This window comes from Rhinolophus hipposideros (assembly GCF_964194185.1).
Source record: "Rhinolophus hipposideros genome assembly, chromosome: 1".
NCBI lineage: Eukaryota > Metazoa > Chordata > Mammalia > Chiroptera > Rhinolophidae > Rhinolophus > Rhinolophus hipposideros.
Window position 1 is genome coordinate 21,770,186 of NC_138047.1, and position 18,430 is coordinate 21,788,615.

General features: G+C 45.1%; 1 protein-coding gene across 7 annotated transcripts in view; it reads left to right on the forward strand.

Moving 5' to 3' along the window:
• The window catches only part of FRMD4A (FERM domain containing 4A), a 566,526-nt gene that overhangs the window by 338,907 nt on the left and 209,189 nt on the right, over window positions 1-18,430 (forward strand). The window contains exon 1 of one of the 7 annotated variants that reach the window (XM_081046124.1): window positions 17,912-18,074. The exons of the other annotated variants lie outside the window; for them this stretch is intronic. The gene's annotated coding sequence lies outside the window, so the exon portion shown is untranslated. Of the gene's footprint in view, window positions 1-17,911; window positions 18,075-18,430 lie in introns of those variants that run through there. 7 annotated transcript variants of the gene reach the window in all.

The following is an 18,430-nucleotide window of genomic DNA, read 5'->3' on the forward strand; positions in this document are numbered from 1 at the left end:
AACTAGTTCGTTTCAAAGTCGTTATGTCAGAACAAAGATTTTCTTCTTAACCTATTCTGCTAGAGGACTTTTTCACACATCAGCTGTACTCATTAATGTTATCTTTTAAAACCACATATCTGTGGTAACTGCAACTATTTTAGAAGCAAGTATGGAAGAAACCAGAGAATACAGTATCGTCCCTTCAGCATCCAATCACATGTCTCTTTAGGAATTAAGACAAACCTCTTAAATATATCAAAAGAAGCCACCAAAAGCAAAGATGTCTACACATGGGCTGCAAAGACAGAATAGAATGATCCCTGGGAATTAAGGGGACACTTAGCATTTAAATACTTTTTTGAAATCTTTTTATTTATTTATTTTTTTTTGCAAAGCCCATTTTGGTTTGTTTTACAATACTTTTGATGGATATTCATGACCCATACTTAGCATCGTTCATTCATTGCCTAACCCAGAGCTATCCACATAGTAGATACTCAATAAACATCACTTAAGTGAATGAATAAATTGATGAACTAACTGCTCTCAAATCCCACTTTCAAAGCTCAAGTTCCTGAAACTATAATCCTGTGACCACTTATTCACAATATTAGAGGTGGGACTATAATGGGGGTTATTTAGAATAGAAACATCTTTTGGTATGCATTCATTCAAGTACAGTTTATTGAGCCTCGTATGTGTCAGGCACTGTTCAAGGCTCTGGGAGGCAACAAGAGAGAAAAAGAGATAAGAACCATGCCTTCATGGAAATCACAGTCTGCTATGGGGAAACAGACAGTGGACAGATACATAAAACAGTATGTTAGGAAATAATAAGCACAACGGAGAGAAACAAATCAGTGATGGCAAACAGAATGTGTTGGGCAATTTTAGAGAAGGGATCTCCTTTTCAATAGCAGGTCAGTTGAATTCTCCCCATTAGAAAGAGTCTGTAGACGAAAGTAACCAGGATCCATTTGCGTGGAGTGCTGTACAGTTCCCTCTGACGTGTGCCCTCATCTGAACTGCTCTGTAGCCCTGTGAGGTCTCCACAGTCCCCGTGTTATTGATGGTAAGACTGAGGGTCAGAAACTGATTAAACAGCTTGGCCAAAGCCGTACAGCCACTGAGAGGTGGTGCCTGGAGCTGGCCCAGATCTCCTGTCCCCTCTGCCTGGTGACATGAGGAGAGTGTCCGTCTGTGTCACTCCAGCCAACAGCAGGTGAGGAAGCCTGTGATGGTGTGTTTGTGTTTTGCTCAGAGTTGCTGTTTCGTGGAGTTTGATATATATCAATGGTGGGGTTTCTTTGCTCCCCAGGGGGAATAGAATACAAGGTGTGCTTATTATTAAATAAAATCTGTGAGGAGTATTGAGATAGAACAAGAGAAAAGAATTGAATAAAATTGAAGAATCTCTCAACTATCTGGGTATGACCCTACTCACCCATCCACACGTACAATCTAGAATTACACGCTAGCTAGGAGCCGCTGTCTCTGTCACCTGCGGTGCTTCATACATTTGTCATCTGGGATGTCACCTGACTTGTTATTCATCAAACTAAAGCCCCTTCTTAGGGACCAACGTCTTTATCAGGAAGTATGACTCACCCTGCTATACAGTACTGAATTTTAAAAAAATCTCATCCATAATTTAAGTTTTGAGAGCCAGAGCTTCAGTAGACCCCCAGAAGCTATTCTTTTCCTACTTAGAATTATCCAGAACAAAACCTCAAACAAATTCGTCAAACATAAAGATTTCATTGAATGCTCTCAACCTCCATTTGTATAAAAGTCATAAGATTACAGCCTAGTTTTTGGAAAATGAGTGGAATATTTTCCTTCATCCCCTAACAACAAGCAAATAAAGAGATAATCAACCAATATTCACTGAAAACCTGGCATAGTTTTAATAAGGTGCAGACCCAAATCTAGAGGAAATTGTAGATTTGGGAAGCAGATAGAGGTTTGAATTCTAGCTCTACTTTTCATTGAGCGACTTGGGTAAGTGCCTTAGCTTCTGAGCCTCAGGTCCCTCTTCTGTGAAACGTGCACAACACTCTGAAATGCTGCTAAAGGCAATATATGAAATATAGTCTGTCTGGCACATACTAGATAGTCCAGGAGTGACACAGTTACTGGGCTAGTGAGTGTCAACTACACACCTGGGTCTCCCTCTAGGGTAGTAAAGGTCTTGATTTAGGCTATGATCCCCCAAGTCCAGAGGGAGTGGGCAGGGCTGAACCCCAAGAGCAGATGTGGTGCCAAAGGAGCAATGAGGCCCAGGACTGGATGAAAGGGGCGTCCGGAAGTGAGGGATCATCCAGAAGACTAAAGAGAGAAGACAGGAAGCTAAACTGAGTGAAGACTCCACAGCAGTGGCCAGGCAGATTGGAGTGGGCAGTTCCGGTGACAGAGCTGAGGTGGGCTTTCTGAAATAGACCACAGGGGAGGGAGGATGGGGCAGAACCTTCTGAAGGCCTCCAAGACCAAGCCAGATCAGGCAGTCAGAGAGGGGACAGCCCTCAATAAGTGAAAAGCAGGTGTCTATCTTGAAGAGATTTGCATTTCTAAGTTACCTGCAGTCAGCAGCAGTCCAGATGACACTTACTTCTCAAAGCCCAAGCCTTCAGTGGTGGTTAAATTGGGACAATGTTGTATTTGTTCTCTGAATACAAATTACTAGTGTGGAGACCTTCTTCAGAGCGTGAGCCACTCACTCCACTGGAGTTCTTTGTTGACAGGGCTTGCTCCCTGCCTCCCACCCAGTCAGAGGGACCTCAGGGTCAGGAACCCAACCACCCACCCAGGGCAGGGGTTCCCACCACTGCATGATCGCAGGAGGTGCCTGGCCTCTGCAGGGACACTCCTGGTGGCAGGATGCCAGTCCATTTCATCACAAGGAAGCCCCCCCCACCAGTTAGCAGCTTTGAGTTACACAAAGTTCTCTATATATCACTGTGACGTCTGCGCTCCTGTAAGGCTGCTCCCCCTGTAGTGAGTGGTCCCAGCTTCCTGTACCAGCACTCAACACACCTCATGTCCCTGAGAGCAGCTCTCCGGGCAGCTGGCTCCTGCCTTCCCTTTCCTGGAGCTCTTCTTTCAGGGACTATACTTCACTGTTTCCTTCAGCCGCTGAAGGTGGGTGGCCCTGAATGTTTTCCCCATCTTGACATAGCTAATTTTGTAAACATTCATCTTAAAATGTGGCCTGTAAAACTGAACACAGTTCAGTTTCATCCATATATGTTCTGACTATATGGGTCCTGTGAACACCCTTGCCTGCAAACACTGCGATTTCATTCCTGTACTAATATTGCACTAGCTTTTGGGGCCACTGCATGACCCTTTAGGTGCCTACGAAATTTCCTGTCATTAAAATTCAGGATATCTTTTTTTGTCTTGTTTTGTTTCGTTTGCATACTAACTGCTTTTTTTCATCCTACATATATGCAGTCAGTTTGGTGAAACCTACATTTCTCATTGTTAAATCCATCAACCTCTCTTCTCAGACCGTTTTGAATCCTTCTTTTCAGCTTTAAGTTTTCGGTCGTTTTTTAAATTTGATAAGAATTCTTCATAACTCATCCAAGGCATTCCTAAAAATAGTTATCTGTACATAACTGTCACCAAGTCCAAGGCCTTGTGCTCCCGATGAAGCTCTTATTAGACTATAGTTGTTTTCATAAATAATAGTGAAGGTCATTGATGACTGATATAATTAATCAATAATACTAATTGATCATACCATTGATAATGTTATTACTGTGAGGGCTCATCACAAGCATGTTGGATACATTTACTCAATATTAGCATATTATTTCGTTAATTGACATTCTTTGTATGTGGTTACTTTACTAGCTATGAACCTACCCATGGTAAGGATAGACCCCTATCTGAATGTCTCCAGACCTTTTGTTACAATTACAGAATTCAAGTAGATATGAGAAACTCTGTAAAATGTTTCACTGATACTAAAGTATATTCTGCCTAGTAGCACTGGCAAAAAGGACATGAGGCCAGTGCTCACCGCCAGCTCCCAACACCTTTTGCAACAGGAAGTGTGCACTGGTGACTCCCCTTCTTGGGCACAGCTGAATTGCTTGACGGGTCTTTCTTCTTGACCATGGCTGTCTCCTTCCTAGAATGCAAAGGTCTTCCAGGAAGGTGTGGGCCTACAGGTGGTCAGGCCTCCTCTCCCCTTCCAGACCTCCTCACGACCCTCGTCTTTCAGAGGCTTTGCCCTCTCTCCCTGAGTCTTTCTTCCACAGCATCTCCCTTCTTCCCGGCCCATTCCCATCTGACACACTCTTGTACCTATTTACTTAGGTGTTTGTTGTCTGATTCCCCTACTGGAATGTCAGCTTCCCAAGTGCCAGGACAGGGACTTTTGGGGAGGCTCTGTTTTGTTCACTAACTGTATGTTTAGTACTAAAAATAGTACCTGACCCATTGTAGGATCTCAATACATATTTATTAGGTGAAGGATTGGGGATCATGTACTTGACTCCTATTTGAATGTCTCCTGACTCTGTCATATCATAGCATTCCTTCAACACCCAGGACCCGAATGGCAGAGAAGAGCAAAGGAGTGCACCAGACCTTGGGAACAGTAGCCCTAAGAAAGGAGGATGCTGGTGATTCACATGCCATGCAATTCATCTAGGAAAGTGTACCATTGAGTGGTTTTCAGTATAGTCACAGAGTAATGCACCTATCTCCACAATCAACTTTAGAAAATTTTTAACATCCCCAAAAGAAACCCTGTACCCATTAACTATCACCCTCTACCCTGTGATCACCCCTCCCCTCAACCATAGGCAACCACTAATTTCCCTTCTCTGTAGATAGATTTGTCTCTTTTGGACAGTTCCTATAAATGGAATCATACAACATACTGTCTTTTGTAATTGATGTCTTTCAGTATAATGTTTTCAGGGTGCATACATGTTGTAGCACGTGTCAGTACTTAATTCCTTTTGATGGCTGAATATTGTACTATTCCATTGTATGAATAGAGCACATTTTGTTTATCCATTCATCAGTTGACAGACATTTAAGTTATTTCCATTTTGGTCTATATGGTTGAGGTTGCTGTGAACATTCATGTACAAGTTTTTTGTGTGCTGTATGTTTTCTTTATCTAGGGTATATGCCTAGGAGTGGGTCATTTGGTCAGTCTGTGTTTAGCATTTTGAGGATGTCAGACTGTTTTCCATTTCACATTCCCATCAGCAATGGAGAAGGGTCCAAATTCTCCCCATTCTCCCCAACACCTATTATTATCGGATGTTTCTTTTTACTCTCGTTGTTTATCTTATACCCCTTGTAAAGTATGCATTCTTTTATATTATATAAAGAATGCATTTATTGAATTTAAATGATTTACCATTAAGGACACAAAGGAAAACCCAAAATGGGACACATTTGGATGGTACCTAGATGTTTTGGAAAACTGAGCTGCACTGAAGAAAGCTAAAGCTGTCACTTTCAGTGTCCAGAGGGTTTCTTTTCTCTATTTTTGTGCCTCAGCATTTTGAGGACCTGGATATGTGGGTAGAAAGAGCGCCGTTTCTCTCCCTTCTTCACATGCCACGCCAGCACAATCACTAACACTACCTTGGATGTTACCAAACTATGAAGCATTTTGAGGCTTCTGCAGACGGAAATGTCAAAAAAATGCATCTTCCTGTATATGACGAACTAAAAGGGTCTCTGGTCCACTCATCAATCTTGGGGATCTAACACTTGTTCAGTGAAGTAAGATGACTGAGGATGGTTTTCTTTATCTTGCCCCCAATATGAAACAAGCTTAGAGTTACAAAAGACTTACTGTACCCCGTCAACTCTCTGCATTCGTTTGTAGAACATTCTCTTTATAGATGTGATTTTCCCACACAGGGGGGAAAAAAAGCGTTCCTAGCTTTGCTTAGCATTGGTTAACTATGAAAGTTTAGCTTCGAAAAAAAAGCCTTGTGAGCCACTCTTCATCATTATTAACTTGGTGTATTTGGATTTTCAAAGGTTGTAATATGGGTTTTTGTTTGTTTGTTTTCATTTGCTTTCCATGAATAAAACTAACAATTCATCTCTGAGTTTGAAAACTCCAGCCAGCCACTCCCCCTGGCTGGGGGAGGACATGTTCAGAATGCTATTTTGAAAAAGGTCAAGCTTCAGAGGCAGTTTTCATTTTCTGACATATTTCCTTAAAAAGACAAGTTTTCAAATAACTAGATGTTTGTCAGGAAACTCCCAGAAGCTTAAAAAGTGGGGTGTTCTTGGTGTATGCTGCAGTGGCTGCTGGGACCAGCATGGGGTGAAATGGTGTGACGCGGGGATGTACAGGACTGTGTATTGGTTCCAGATACTGTGGTGCTCAATAAGGCATTTGTGTATTTTGTTGAAAAAAATTATCAGTAATTTTACCGTCAAGCCCTTTGCAAATCAAGATATAGTCCCCCATTTTGTCAGCACGAATGTAGCAAAAGAAAAGAAACTGAAGAAATTAACAGCTCAGCTTTTTGTAGGGTGAAGAACCAAATTAGCCTGTTTCTTCAGTTAATCAGTGTGGTATAACAAATCATCACAAAATTTAGTGGCTTAAAACAACAAGCCTTTATTCAGGCCATGACTGTGTGTGTTGGCAAGTTAGGCTGGGATCAGCAGGGCGGTTCTTCTGGTCCTTCCTCACGCCTCTGTGGTCGGCTGCAAGTCAGGTGGTAGCTTTGCTAATCTTGGCGGGGCTTTGTCGCTTCAATTGGGAGAATGAGCTGACTCAGTTTGACCTCTACTTAGTCTCTCATCTTCCAGAAGGCTAGCCCAGGTTTTTTCATATGGGAGCGAGGCAGTGCTACAAGACATGAAGTAGAAGCATGAAAGACCTTTAAGAGCTAAATTTTGAACTGGTGTACATGGTCTGACAATTAAGTTTGTGAAGTCATCCTAGAAAAAGTGCTACATTCCTCATTGCTGAATATCACTACAGTCACCTTCGAAGTACTCCCCTTGGGAAGCTATGCACCGACGCCAATGTCTGGTCCACCCTTCAGAGCAATTTTGGAACTCTTTTTCTGGAATGGCCATCAGAGCTGTCATCGTATTACCCTTGATGTCCTGAATGTCATCAAAATGTCTTCCTTTCAATATTTCTTTTATCTTTGAGTAAAGAAAGAAGTCACTGGGGGCCAGATCAGGTGAGTAGGGAGGGTGTTCCAATACAGTTATTTGTTTACTGGCTAAAAACTCCCTCACAGACAGTGCTGTGTGAGCTGGTGCATTGTTGTGATGCAAGAGGTATGAATTGTTGGCGAAAAGTTCAGGTCATATAACTTTTCCACGCAGCCTTTTCAGCACTTCCAAATAGTAAGCATGGTTCACTGTTTGTCCAGTTGTTACAAATTCATAATGAACAGTCCCTCTGGTATCAAAAAAAAAGGTTAGCAACAGCATTGCAACAAGTTCGCAAACTTAATTGTCCAACCCCATATTGTCATTTCTTCTGCATTTTATCGGCCAAGGCAAGTCAGAAGCACAGTCCAGATTCAAGAGGAAAGGTAACAGACTGCGTCTCTAGATAACACTTCACAGTCACATTACTAGGGGCCTGGATACAGGGAGAAGGAAGGGATTGTGGTCTTTTTTGCAATAGATCACGACCTATTTCATGACTTCAAGAATATATTAAGAACATATTAAAATGTGTTATCTAGTTGTATCCTTTGATCACACAGCTTTATTCAGATATAGCTTAAGTTCACCCTTTGGACCTAAAAGAGATAGACCATATGTACAAGAAAAGACTTTATCAATTTTTTCTATTGCTACGAGTTTCATATTTTTGACCATTCTAAATCTGATCTTAAACAGCATGCTATGCCATTTGTGTGTGTTTTCATTGTAGGGCCCTGAACCACCAACACTTCCTCCTTTTTAGTTGAAAAAATAATAATAAGGCAGTTTTTTCTCAAAATTTGTCTAATGGCCTTTACTATGTCACTGCAATAGTAATGGATTTGTGCAATTTTTCTTTATTTTCTTACACAAGAGAAACCATAGTTCAGGATTGTTTGCACTTCCATGATAAGTAACCTGTCTTTTAAATAAGCCCCCAAGAACATCTGACACTTTTTGGATAAGCAATCACTCTTTACTATGCATTCACTAGCCTGCGGTCAACAACTAGTAAAATGCTCACCTGTGGTTCCATCCCAGGCAGTCTAGTGCCAGAGACTGCTAACCACTACGACTATTTCCCCAGCTTCTTTGGGCAGGAAAGTGGATCAGAACACTAGTTTCAGCCTGCTGTGTAGATGGACTAGGAAGGCCCTGCCCAAAGTCTCAGAGTGACCCTTTCAAAGCCCTCCAGGGATGAGGAGCAGGTGAGATGTGCGAGCTCCAAGTATTATGGTGAAAATAACTACTGCAAAAGGACAACCAACATTATGCCAGGTTTGGGAGCTTGGGGCAGCCATGACTCAGTGATACACTGATGCCCTCAGTGATGAGCCATGACTCATTGGACTTGCCCTGCTGGAGAACACGTCCGTGTGTCTGCGGAGCTTGGTTTGGGGTGGGGATGATGTTTGTAACCAGGGGCAGTGGGGAACAGCGATCAGCAAAAATGTCACCTAGATGAATACTACCTTTGGTGCTTTCCACTTCCCATTTCTTCCTCGAGCTCCCCCTCCACCAGAAACCAATTGCGAGACTCTTCTCACTGTGAGCTCTTGATTGACGGGGGTTCTGCTTTTGCTCTCGATTAAGCCTCCGTGGAAAAAGCACAGTTTGGAGGCCTCAGAGACAGACTCGGATGCAAAATCTGCCTCTTTCTGGGTATGGACTTTTGGCAAGTTACTTAATGTTTCTGGGCCTCAATTTCTGGACCTATAGAATGGGAATTAATATAGCCAGGCACCATTTAATGACCGGGATACCTTCTAAGAAATGCATCCTTAGGCGATTTCATCATTATGCGAACATCACAGAATGTACTTCCCCAAACCCGGGTGGTGTAGCCTGTCACACACCTAGGCTCTATGGCACACCACTGTCATCGACCATGATGTCATCATGCCCCACATGGCTGTTATATCTACTGTGCAAGGATTATAGATAATGCACATCATGTGCTGGTACCACTCAAAGCATAATAACTGCTGCTGCTGCTATTATTATTATTATTATTATTATTATTATTATTATTATTACTATCTGACTACACATTAGGTTATAACCATTTTCAAGGGCAAATTTCCTTTTAAAGAGCACAGGAGTCTTTCCCTAAAGATTCTAAAGACACTTTCCTTTCTCTCCAATGTACATCCCCTCTTCTACCAAGAACTTGAGACCAAAATGGTCCTCAGGCATCTGGTATACTTAGGCTCAGCTGTTCGCACCATGGTGTTTACTTGCTTTGCACTTTAGAGAGTGACAAAGCTGATGCAATAGGAGTGGAGACCTGTGACATCTCCCCAAGACCTCACTGGAGAAGTTAAAAGAACACAAACAAAAGAAGCACCTTTGGTTTCTGAAAGCAAAACATCAAAACTATTTTGAGTTTTCTAAGTAGGAACTAAGACAAGAAGTGAAAGGGGTTCCATCTCAAGACAGAAATTGCACCTGCTGGATTACTAAGTGCTTTTGTTAGACCTCTGCGCATGCTTTTAGGAATCTTCAGAACATATTGCAGGGATTCCCCAAACCGGGCTTTGATGTTTGCATTGCCCCATCGAATGACCCTAGCTCATTCGGGAGACAGCCCACTTACAGTCTCAGGTGGACTAGCATTGAGGCCGCCTTTATGAAGACAATTACATGGAATTGCACACAGACACTGGTCACACGCTGCTATCTTTGATCACAAGAGCTTCCCCTGTTTTTCACTCACTGGATGGATTTAATTATTTAAAAAAAAATCTATTGGGTAATTATCACAATGCTGGGCCCAAAGGAGGTGGTAAAGCGAAATCAAATATGCTGTGTACAGAGTAACAAAATTTGAGGACTTAGAATACAATAGAATTCTTCAAATAAAAGCAAGCCAAGCATTGCCGTGATTTCTACCCATGAGGGGTCTCCAACAGAGTGAGGAACAGACATGAGCAGAAATGGTTACATACGCGCAGTGGTGTGCATGGGTTCTTTGAGAGCGCTGGAGAGGGGACTTCTGGGAAGGCGGCCTGGAGAAAGAGTGTGCAGCCTGAGGGGAGTTATCCAGGTGAGGCAGGGAGGCCTTCTGCCAACAAGGACTCGCATAGGCTTCTCATTTGCTGGTTGGTGACATGCCAGCAGGGAAGAGTGAGGGGTGAGGCTGGACAGGCAGGGGGGCCCTGTTTACAACCAGGTTGTGAGAAAAGGAGGACAGGGACCATGCAGTGTCTGTTCCCTGCCTCATCCCTACCCCAACCAGTGCCTACTGATGAATAGAATACCTGTGAGGACCGTCAGCAGGACCTTTACCCCAGGGGCTGTTGTAGATTCAGGAGAGTCAGCAATAAAAGAACTACAGACATAAATCCCTGCTCCCCTGGCAGGGACAGATAATAAACAAACACCTAAGTAAATAAGTTGTATAGTCTGTTAGAAGGTGATAAGGACAGTAGAGAAAAATAAAACAGGGAAGGTATTAGGAAGAGGGCAGTAAGAGGGCGAGTGGGAGGAGTTGTGATTTTTTAAGAAAAATGGTCATAGATTACTGTGATTTTTGGCATTTAAATATTTGAGTGATAGCCATGAAAAAAAAAATTAAACTTCCCTCCATTTGTCTCTATTAAAAAAAAAAAAGTATGAAAGAAAGATGGTCAGAAAAGATCTCACTCATAAAGTGACATTTGAGCAGCGTCCTGAAAATGGTACAAGCTTGATTCCTGCTAATGTCTGGAGAAGTGCAAAGGCCCTGGGGCTACAGTAAGCCTGAGAAATTGGGGGGACAGCAGGGAGGCCAGGGTGCATGGAGCCAAGTGAAGGCCTAAGTGATGGAACAGTGGTGCTCACTGACCGGCAGCAGCAACGTCACCTGAACTTACTAGAAATGAAAATTCTTCCACTCCCAATCCAGAGCTACGAATCAGAAAGTCTGCGGGCACTGGAGGGTGAGCCCCAGATTCTCTTTTGACAGCCTTCCAGGTGATCCTGGCTTATACTGAGAACCACTGCCTCAGAGCGAGGTCCCGAGACCTCCTTCCTCCTGACCGTACCTTTCCTAGACAATCTCATCAATTCCTAGAGGTTTCAATGCCCTCTAAGTAGTGTTGGGAAGGCAGTTTTCCTCTACCCTTCTAGGTTCTTCTGGCTGGTCTAAGAATTAACTTGACGTGAGACAGATGAACAGGAGACAGAAGAAAATCAAACTGAATTACATACAGACATGAGGAGGTCTCACAGCAATGGGGACCTAAGGAAAATGAGCAAAGCAAGCAACTTTTATACTTTAGGGGCAAAGTAACAGTAAATGTGTGAGTATTTGAAAGGACAAAGAAACTTAGGTTTGGGTGCTTAATTAGTAAGGAATCTAAGTAGACCATGTGCTCGCGACAGTAAATTAGTAAAAGGTAACAAGGTTTGTTATTCAGGCTTCACCACCCTGGAGTCTCTATTCTGGTTGTAAGGGTGTCTCTTCCCTCCTGGTGCAGGGAGGGTACCTTTCACTGAAGAGATTTATTTCCTTCTCTCAGAGGGACAGAAGAGGGTCAGAGTGCCCTTTCTGCATCAGCTGCTTTTTAAGTAATTTTAATTCAAAATAATCAACATGCCACTTTGGCATATTTGGGGAGCAGCCTAACAATGGGCATCACCAACATTTTAAATTTTCCACCCAGATATCTCTTTGTGAGTTCCAATCTTGTGTATCTGATCCCCATCTCAACAAATAGCCTAGCCAGCTTCCTAGCTGGTGAAGTCAGAACCTTCTAAATGTGCTACACTGAATGTGGGGACAGAGTCCCAGAGAGCAGTTTCCAGACTCAGCTTCACGTGGAAAGGTGTTGGCTTGGTTATTAGATGGCCATCAGCTATAATCAGATGGCCATCAGCTGGGCTGGGTGGCCATCAGCTATTACAGGTTAGCCATTAGTCACTAATATAACTGCCATGGCTATGCTGGCAGGTGGGTTGGTTGGTTGGTTGGCAGAGAAGCAGATGGCAGATTGCGGACCATGTGGATCCTACTTCCTGTGTCTCACCCAGCCGCCAGCGAGACTGGGGTGCAGGAAGATCCCTTGTTGGGGTACTGGGGTACTGGATGTTTGCTTTTATGTCTCGACCAGCCACCAGTGAGAATATAGTGGTATGAGTCCCCTACCCATGGCTCTGGGGGTGTGCCGTTTTGGCCTAGCCACATCCTGCGTTCTTATGTGGGGAGCGGGAGCTGAGACCCTACATGACATTTGTATTTGGTGGCCCGAGAAATCTTCACACCACAAGCGATCACTCCGTTACAGCCTCCAGCCCCATCTCACCTCCCAGAGACTGACTGGCCTTTGCTCCCCAAGGCACAGGGGCCAGGGTCCCATGAAATCTTGGGGCGCTTCCTCCCACACTGACTCGCCAGCTCAGTGCATTCTTATTATTTCCTTGAGAGACTGATCGATTGATGTCACCTGCACAGAAGCCTTCACACTCTTGAGAAGGTACAATTGAAAAAGGAATATGTGCTGGCAATTTTTTTTTCATTCAGTTTCACAAATATTTCTGTCTGAACTCCCTTGTGCAATGAGGGAATGGGCCATCAAATAAATAACAAGGACTGAGTTCTAGCTGATGCCCACTGGGCTAGGCATGTATAAGGGTTGTGATGCCTCCAAATACTTCACAATTGGAAGATAAGGTGAGTGAGGATTAATAATGCAAACTCTGAAGTCAGACTGCCCGAGTTTGATAACTGGCTGTTGCCAATATCTCATCTGCGGGACCTGAGACGGGTTGTAAAACCTTTCCCTTCATTCCCTCCCCTCTAAATGGGAGGTGGTACCAACCTCCTAGGGCTATGGAGAAGATGAAATAAGTTATTATACATGAAGCACGTAATCGCTTTCTGGCACTTGAGAAGTGCCAATACGTATTCACTGGTTATTAATATATAGTTCTGAGTAAATAAACAGAAAAGGTTGGGAGAGAGAGCTAACCTGCACACTTGAGTGTACTTGTAATGTACACCGATTTTACACGATGGTCCTCACTGTACTACAGCTGCTCCCAGGGGCTCCAAATTACATTAATTAGCTTGTGATGTTTTGATTGATTCTTGTGTCTCAGAAAGACTTGCCCTGGGTTTTTGTTGCCATGTGTGGAGTTGGTCTAAACCGTGATTCCCAACCAGGAAAGAATAATAAGCAATAATCTAATATAATGAGAACATAACGAGATTATAAAACATAGCTATTAAAAAATGACATTGCTATTTTAAAACATAACAAAATAAAACACAGCTATTAGATGAGTTCTTCATATACCCCAGGGACCATGGTTTTAAGTACTTACTCTCAGGCCATAAGAGGAGCTGGAATTCTTTCTTTTTGATTGAAGTGGTTCATCATTGCCCTGTAATTGACCTAGGAGTGGGGAGGAAAAAGATTGGGTATATATAAAAATAGAATAGGGTTCACTTAAAACCAGTCAAGCACTTTAACCTGCCCCAAAGGGGTCTTTCTCTATCCTTCAAATCTGGTTGGAGTATGAAAGGAAAGATGCCAGTGTTATTCGCTAGCAAGATAGGAAATGGAATGCAAACCTGTGTCGTATGGGGCAGGTCAGGAACTAATGTAACAATATAACTTACTGTCACCTCCCCGGTGGCATCCAACTTCAACTGTGATTTGCTCTGCAATTTCAAACATAAAAAAGGTCACATTGATTTACTTCTCTAAACCCAATTAAATCTGACTACATTTTTACTCACCAAGGAGGCAGGAATTCACTCACTCTTTCCTCTCCCGCGGCTCACATTGTACCTCAAGACAGGAAAAGGGTCTCTTGTCATCAATCCAGACTAGTTGCCGCTGAGATGCTCAGTACCCAGGAACTTGAGGTCCTTTTTAAAGCCAAAGACCCGATCCCTCCTGGCTGAATCCCAAGATGTTCTGCCTAAGACACACCTCTTAGAATTTAGTACCCCCATCCAGTGTCCACATGCTACCCCATCAGGTGACCGATGCCCTCTTGAGGCACCATGTAAGACATAAAGTATGGGTCTCTGCAATCACAGATGTCACCCCTTTCCTTTTTCTGAGGATGCCGCAGCCTTTCTCCATCTCTTTTTACATCCCCCATTCCCAAGCCTCAGAGTACCCACCTCTCCTCTTTTTGAGAGTTCAGCTTTTTTCAAAACAAAGCTCCCTAATTTCTGTGTGAGAGAGACAAGGAGAGCCCCAGGTATCCCAGTCTCAAAATCCAGCTTGCCCTCTGGAAAAGCAAAAAGGAAGTCTTTCTCTTTCTGAATCTTTGCTAGCAGTGAAAGTAAAACACAAAGGTGGATGTCCAGAAACCAGCCTGCAGTGTTTCCTTTTTCAGTTAGACTCTTCACAAAGTATCAAACTCCAGCTGAAAATGGGAACACTATATCTTTTCATCACACCCTCATGTTAGGGCTGGTGGATGGACCAACACTTTGCAAAAATCCTTTGATTTGTTATGTCTTTGCAAGTAACTGCCTGAATTCTCAGGGGTGGAATCAGCTGCTCCTCGGAAAGCAGACCATACAGAATTCTGACAGTCAAAGCTTGTCATCCATCAACTCCAAGAATCACAACGGGTGAAATAGAGAATGTATTTCCTTCATAGTTCCATTAACGTCCAGATAATCTAAGTTTGAATTTTATCTCATTCATCAAGGTTTACCATGGCCTATTTGTCTTAGTACTTAAATTCTTCAAGTAAGGTTTTTTTCCCCCTATATTTTTATTCATCTCTGTGTGGGCCCCAAACACAAAAGGCTTAAGGGATAAAAAGATCCTGTGCCAGGTACTAGTTCAGGCCTCGTGGGGAAATAGTGAGAATAAAAAACAGAAAGCCCTCACAGGGCTTATGCGAATGCAGCCAGGCCCTGTTCTAAGTGCTTCATATAAATTGACTCATTTAATCCTCATAACAACCCTGTGAGGTAGGCAGTGTTAGTATCTCCATGTCGTAGATGAGAAAAGTGAAGCACAGAGAGGTTAAGAAAATTGCCCAAGGTTGCACAGCTAGCAGGTGCCCTAGGCAAGATTCAAGCCCAGGCTTGCTAACATCAGTCTGTGCTCTTATCATGGGGCTGTGAATACCAATTGTGGATAAGTGCTAAGAAGGAAATAAACAGGATGATACAGAGTACCTGAGAGGGGCCACTTCCCATGTGTTGATCTGGGAAGGTTATCTAGGAATTGGTGTTGGAGCTACAACCCGAAGGATGACAGTGGGGTTGGGAGGGTGGAAGAGCATTCGGGCCAGGAGGAATGAGACATGCAAAAGTGAAGAGAGAAAAGGAGTCATTCAAGGGCAGAAAGGTGGCCGGCGTGGCAAAGCATAGAGGGATGGGGAGATTAACATGTGACAAAAATGGAAAGGCTGCTTCAGGAGCAATGGGAAGCCACTGACAGTCGTTAAGTTGTACAGTGACATAATCTGAATTGTTTCTAAAGTCACTGGCTGCTGGGTGACAAAGAGATGAGAGCGAACCTGGCATCTAGGGGACCAGAAAGAGGGTTATGGAGCTGTGGGGCAAAGGGTGATGAGGACCCTGGTTGGGTCGGGTGGCAAAAGATAAGGCTGGATGGATAAGGAGGGCCTGGTGTTCAGGCCCTTCTAGCCATTCGAAGAAGTGTGGTCTTTACTCCTCACAACCAAGGGAGCTCTGAATGGCTTTAAGCAAAGACGTTCTGTGATCAGATCTGAGTTTTAGGAGTTACTCCAGCTGGTGTGGAGAATGCATTTCAGAGACAAGACAGGAGGCCTGTCGGGGACTGCTGGAGACACCTCGGGGAAAGGTGGTGTGCACTGAACAAGGCTAGGGCAGGGATCACGGGTCAACAAGGGTTAACCAGCACCAGGCACTGTGGGAACAAGTCAGACCAGGGGCTGGTCTTAAGGAACTTTCCAGAAATATTGATAAAGAAGGCTGATAACCTGAATGTGAGCAATGAGTGAATGGAAGGTGATAGAAGCCCCCTGTATCCCTGTTTCTGGCCTGTGTGTGTGTGGGGGGGGAGGTGGCGGGGCTGGGAGGCTGACGAAGTTGTGTAGTGAATAGGGAACCTGGACAGAAGATTTGCCAAGAATAACAGGTTCCGTTTAGGACATACTGAGAACTCCAGTGGCCAAGGTGGGAACGCAGCAGGTGGATATAAATGGAATCCAGTGACTCTTCTAAAAATGGGAACTAAATCTTGGAAGAGAAGCACTAGGTTGGAACATTTCCTCAATCCCTGCCCCTAGTAACAGTGTGCATCCAAAGAAGTAACATTCCCCTGAGGGCCACCCAGGAGGAGATGGGCTTCAATTGCCTTATGAAAGAAGTGGGCTTCGCATTAGAACAATCCTCGGGGACTCCAGAAGTAGAGACACATCCCATTCAGACACAGCTTTCCTCCCGTGCCTCAGATTCCGAGAATCCGGTCACGTCCGGAGTATGGGATCAGGACAGCTTGAAGTAACACAGGTAGTCCTGACACAGCTGTTCACTCTTTCCACTATGTTAACTGGGTACCAAGTTTCCCTTTACTGGGGACTCTTGAACTCTCAAAAATTTTCATTAGGGATCTTTAGAGAACACACGCCCTGTGTCTGCAGAGAACAGTTGGAAGATAGGATGTGTGCGATTTCCTTTTATTACAAAGTTTGTAAGTTTTCACTCCTGCCAGTGCCCTGGAAATAATGGTGCGTCTACCAGAGTCTCCTTCAACTATGGTGAGAGGAGAACCAATCTCTCCCTTTAAGAGGGGGTGGGGGGATAGGGGGATGGATGGATGTTGGGCAATCCAGCGAAGAGAGAGTTCTAGAAAAAGATTTTACCCGAGACAAGCCGCTTTTTCCACCTTTGCTAAGCGGTGCTCCTGTCTGCTTCTCCCTTTATTTTATCAATGGTGTTTTGACAATTCATGGGGGGAAAAAATGTGTCTAGGGCACATTGAGCTCTTGAAGCAATAAACATTTAGACATGCCATGTGAATCGAGTTATTGTTCTTGGTAGGGATAGCCTCCGAGTTTGTTTCTTTTTTATTTTTTTGGAAGGAGAACATGTCAGCCCGTGTTCTTCCCCCGGGTGTCTGGAAATGGAAGTCTCCCTTCTCCAGGAATTGTTGCGAATCCTTGACAATAGCCCCACGACGAGTAGGTTACCTCCAAGGAATCTCCATTCCCAAAGAATTGAGGGGAGATTAAAATTCAGGAAAATCGGACTAGATCGCAGGAGAAGAGCTGCACCTTCAGCCAAGTTCAGCCAGAGCCGCCTCTTTCCCGCTTCACAGGGTGGGTTTTGCTGGGGTGGAGGGGTGGGGTGCGGGGGGGTCGTCCGTGGCAGATTCCCGTCTCTCCCTCCCGCACAGCCCCTCCTGGTCCGCGGCCTCCTTCAGCACCTAACTTTGTCCCGACTGCGTGTGCGTGGCCAGCTCCGGCGCCTGGGGGTCCCTGGCTTTACCGCAGGCCGGGCGCGGGCGGGGGCGCTCATTGTTGTCCGCGAGCGGCTGCGTGGGACCCCGTGGGACCCGCGGGAACCCGGCCGGCGCACGACCCCGCGGCTCCGGCTGGCGGTGCCCGAGGAGCGCGCTCCGGGTGCGGGGGGCGTGGCGCGGGGCGGGGGGGGGGGAGGCAGGGGGGAGGGGCGGGGGCGGGGGGGAGGGGCGGGGGGCGCCCGCACCATGCGGCGGGCCGGGCGCGGCGGGCGAGGGGCGGGCCGGCGGCGGGGCGCCCTGGCGCGGGGCCAGGCTCGGCGGGAGAGGCGCGAGCGGGCGATGGGCTGACGGAGGGCCGCGCCGGAGCGGGGCGGGGGACCGGCGGGCGGCGGAGGCGGGCGCCGCGGGGTAGGCCACGGGCCTGCGCTCCCGGGGCGAATGGGACGCGGGTTGCTGTGGATCGGCCGCTGCCAACGTGAAGTTCCTCGGCTCCCTGGGACGCGCCACAAATAAAAGGTAATGTGTCTTTGTTTCCCAGCCGGGATCTCAGGGAGACGATTGCCCAGGCGACACTTCTGTGTCCATTTTTAAATGCTGGGCTGGTGGTGAAAGGGACGTGACACTCCTTCACGGAGGACGTAGAGCATTTAATGTCGCGGTTGTGACATTTTTTTTTTCTAATGCACACCCCACGTGCGGCCCACAGTGTACTCCCTTCTGCAACCGCGCTCCTCCCACACGTACACTTTCCTTTGGCACCGAACTCTGAATTTACCCTGAGAGAAAGGAAAGGACACTGCTGTAGCTGGAATTTTCTTTTAAACATCCATTTTTATGGAAATGACAGGGGAATCTTGTTTTGGGGTGCAGGA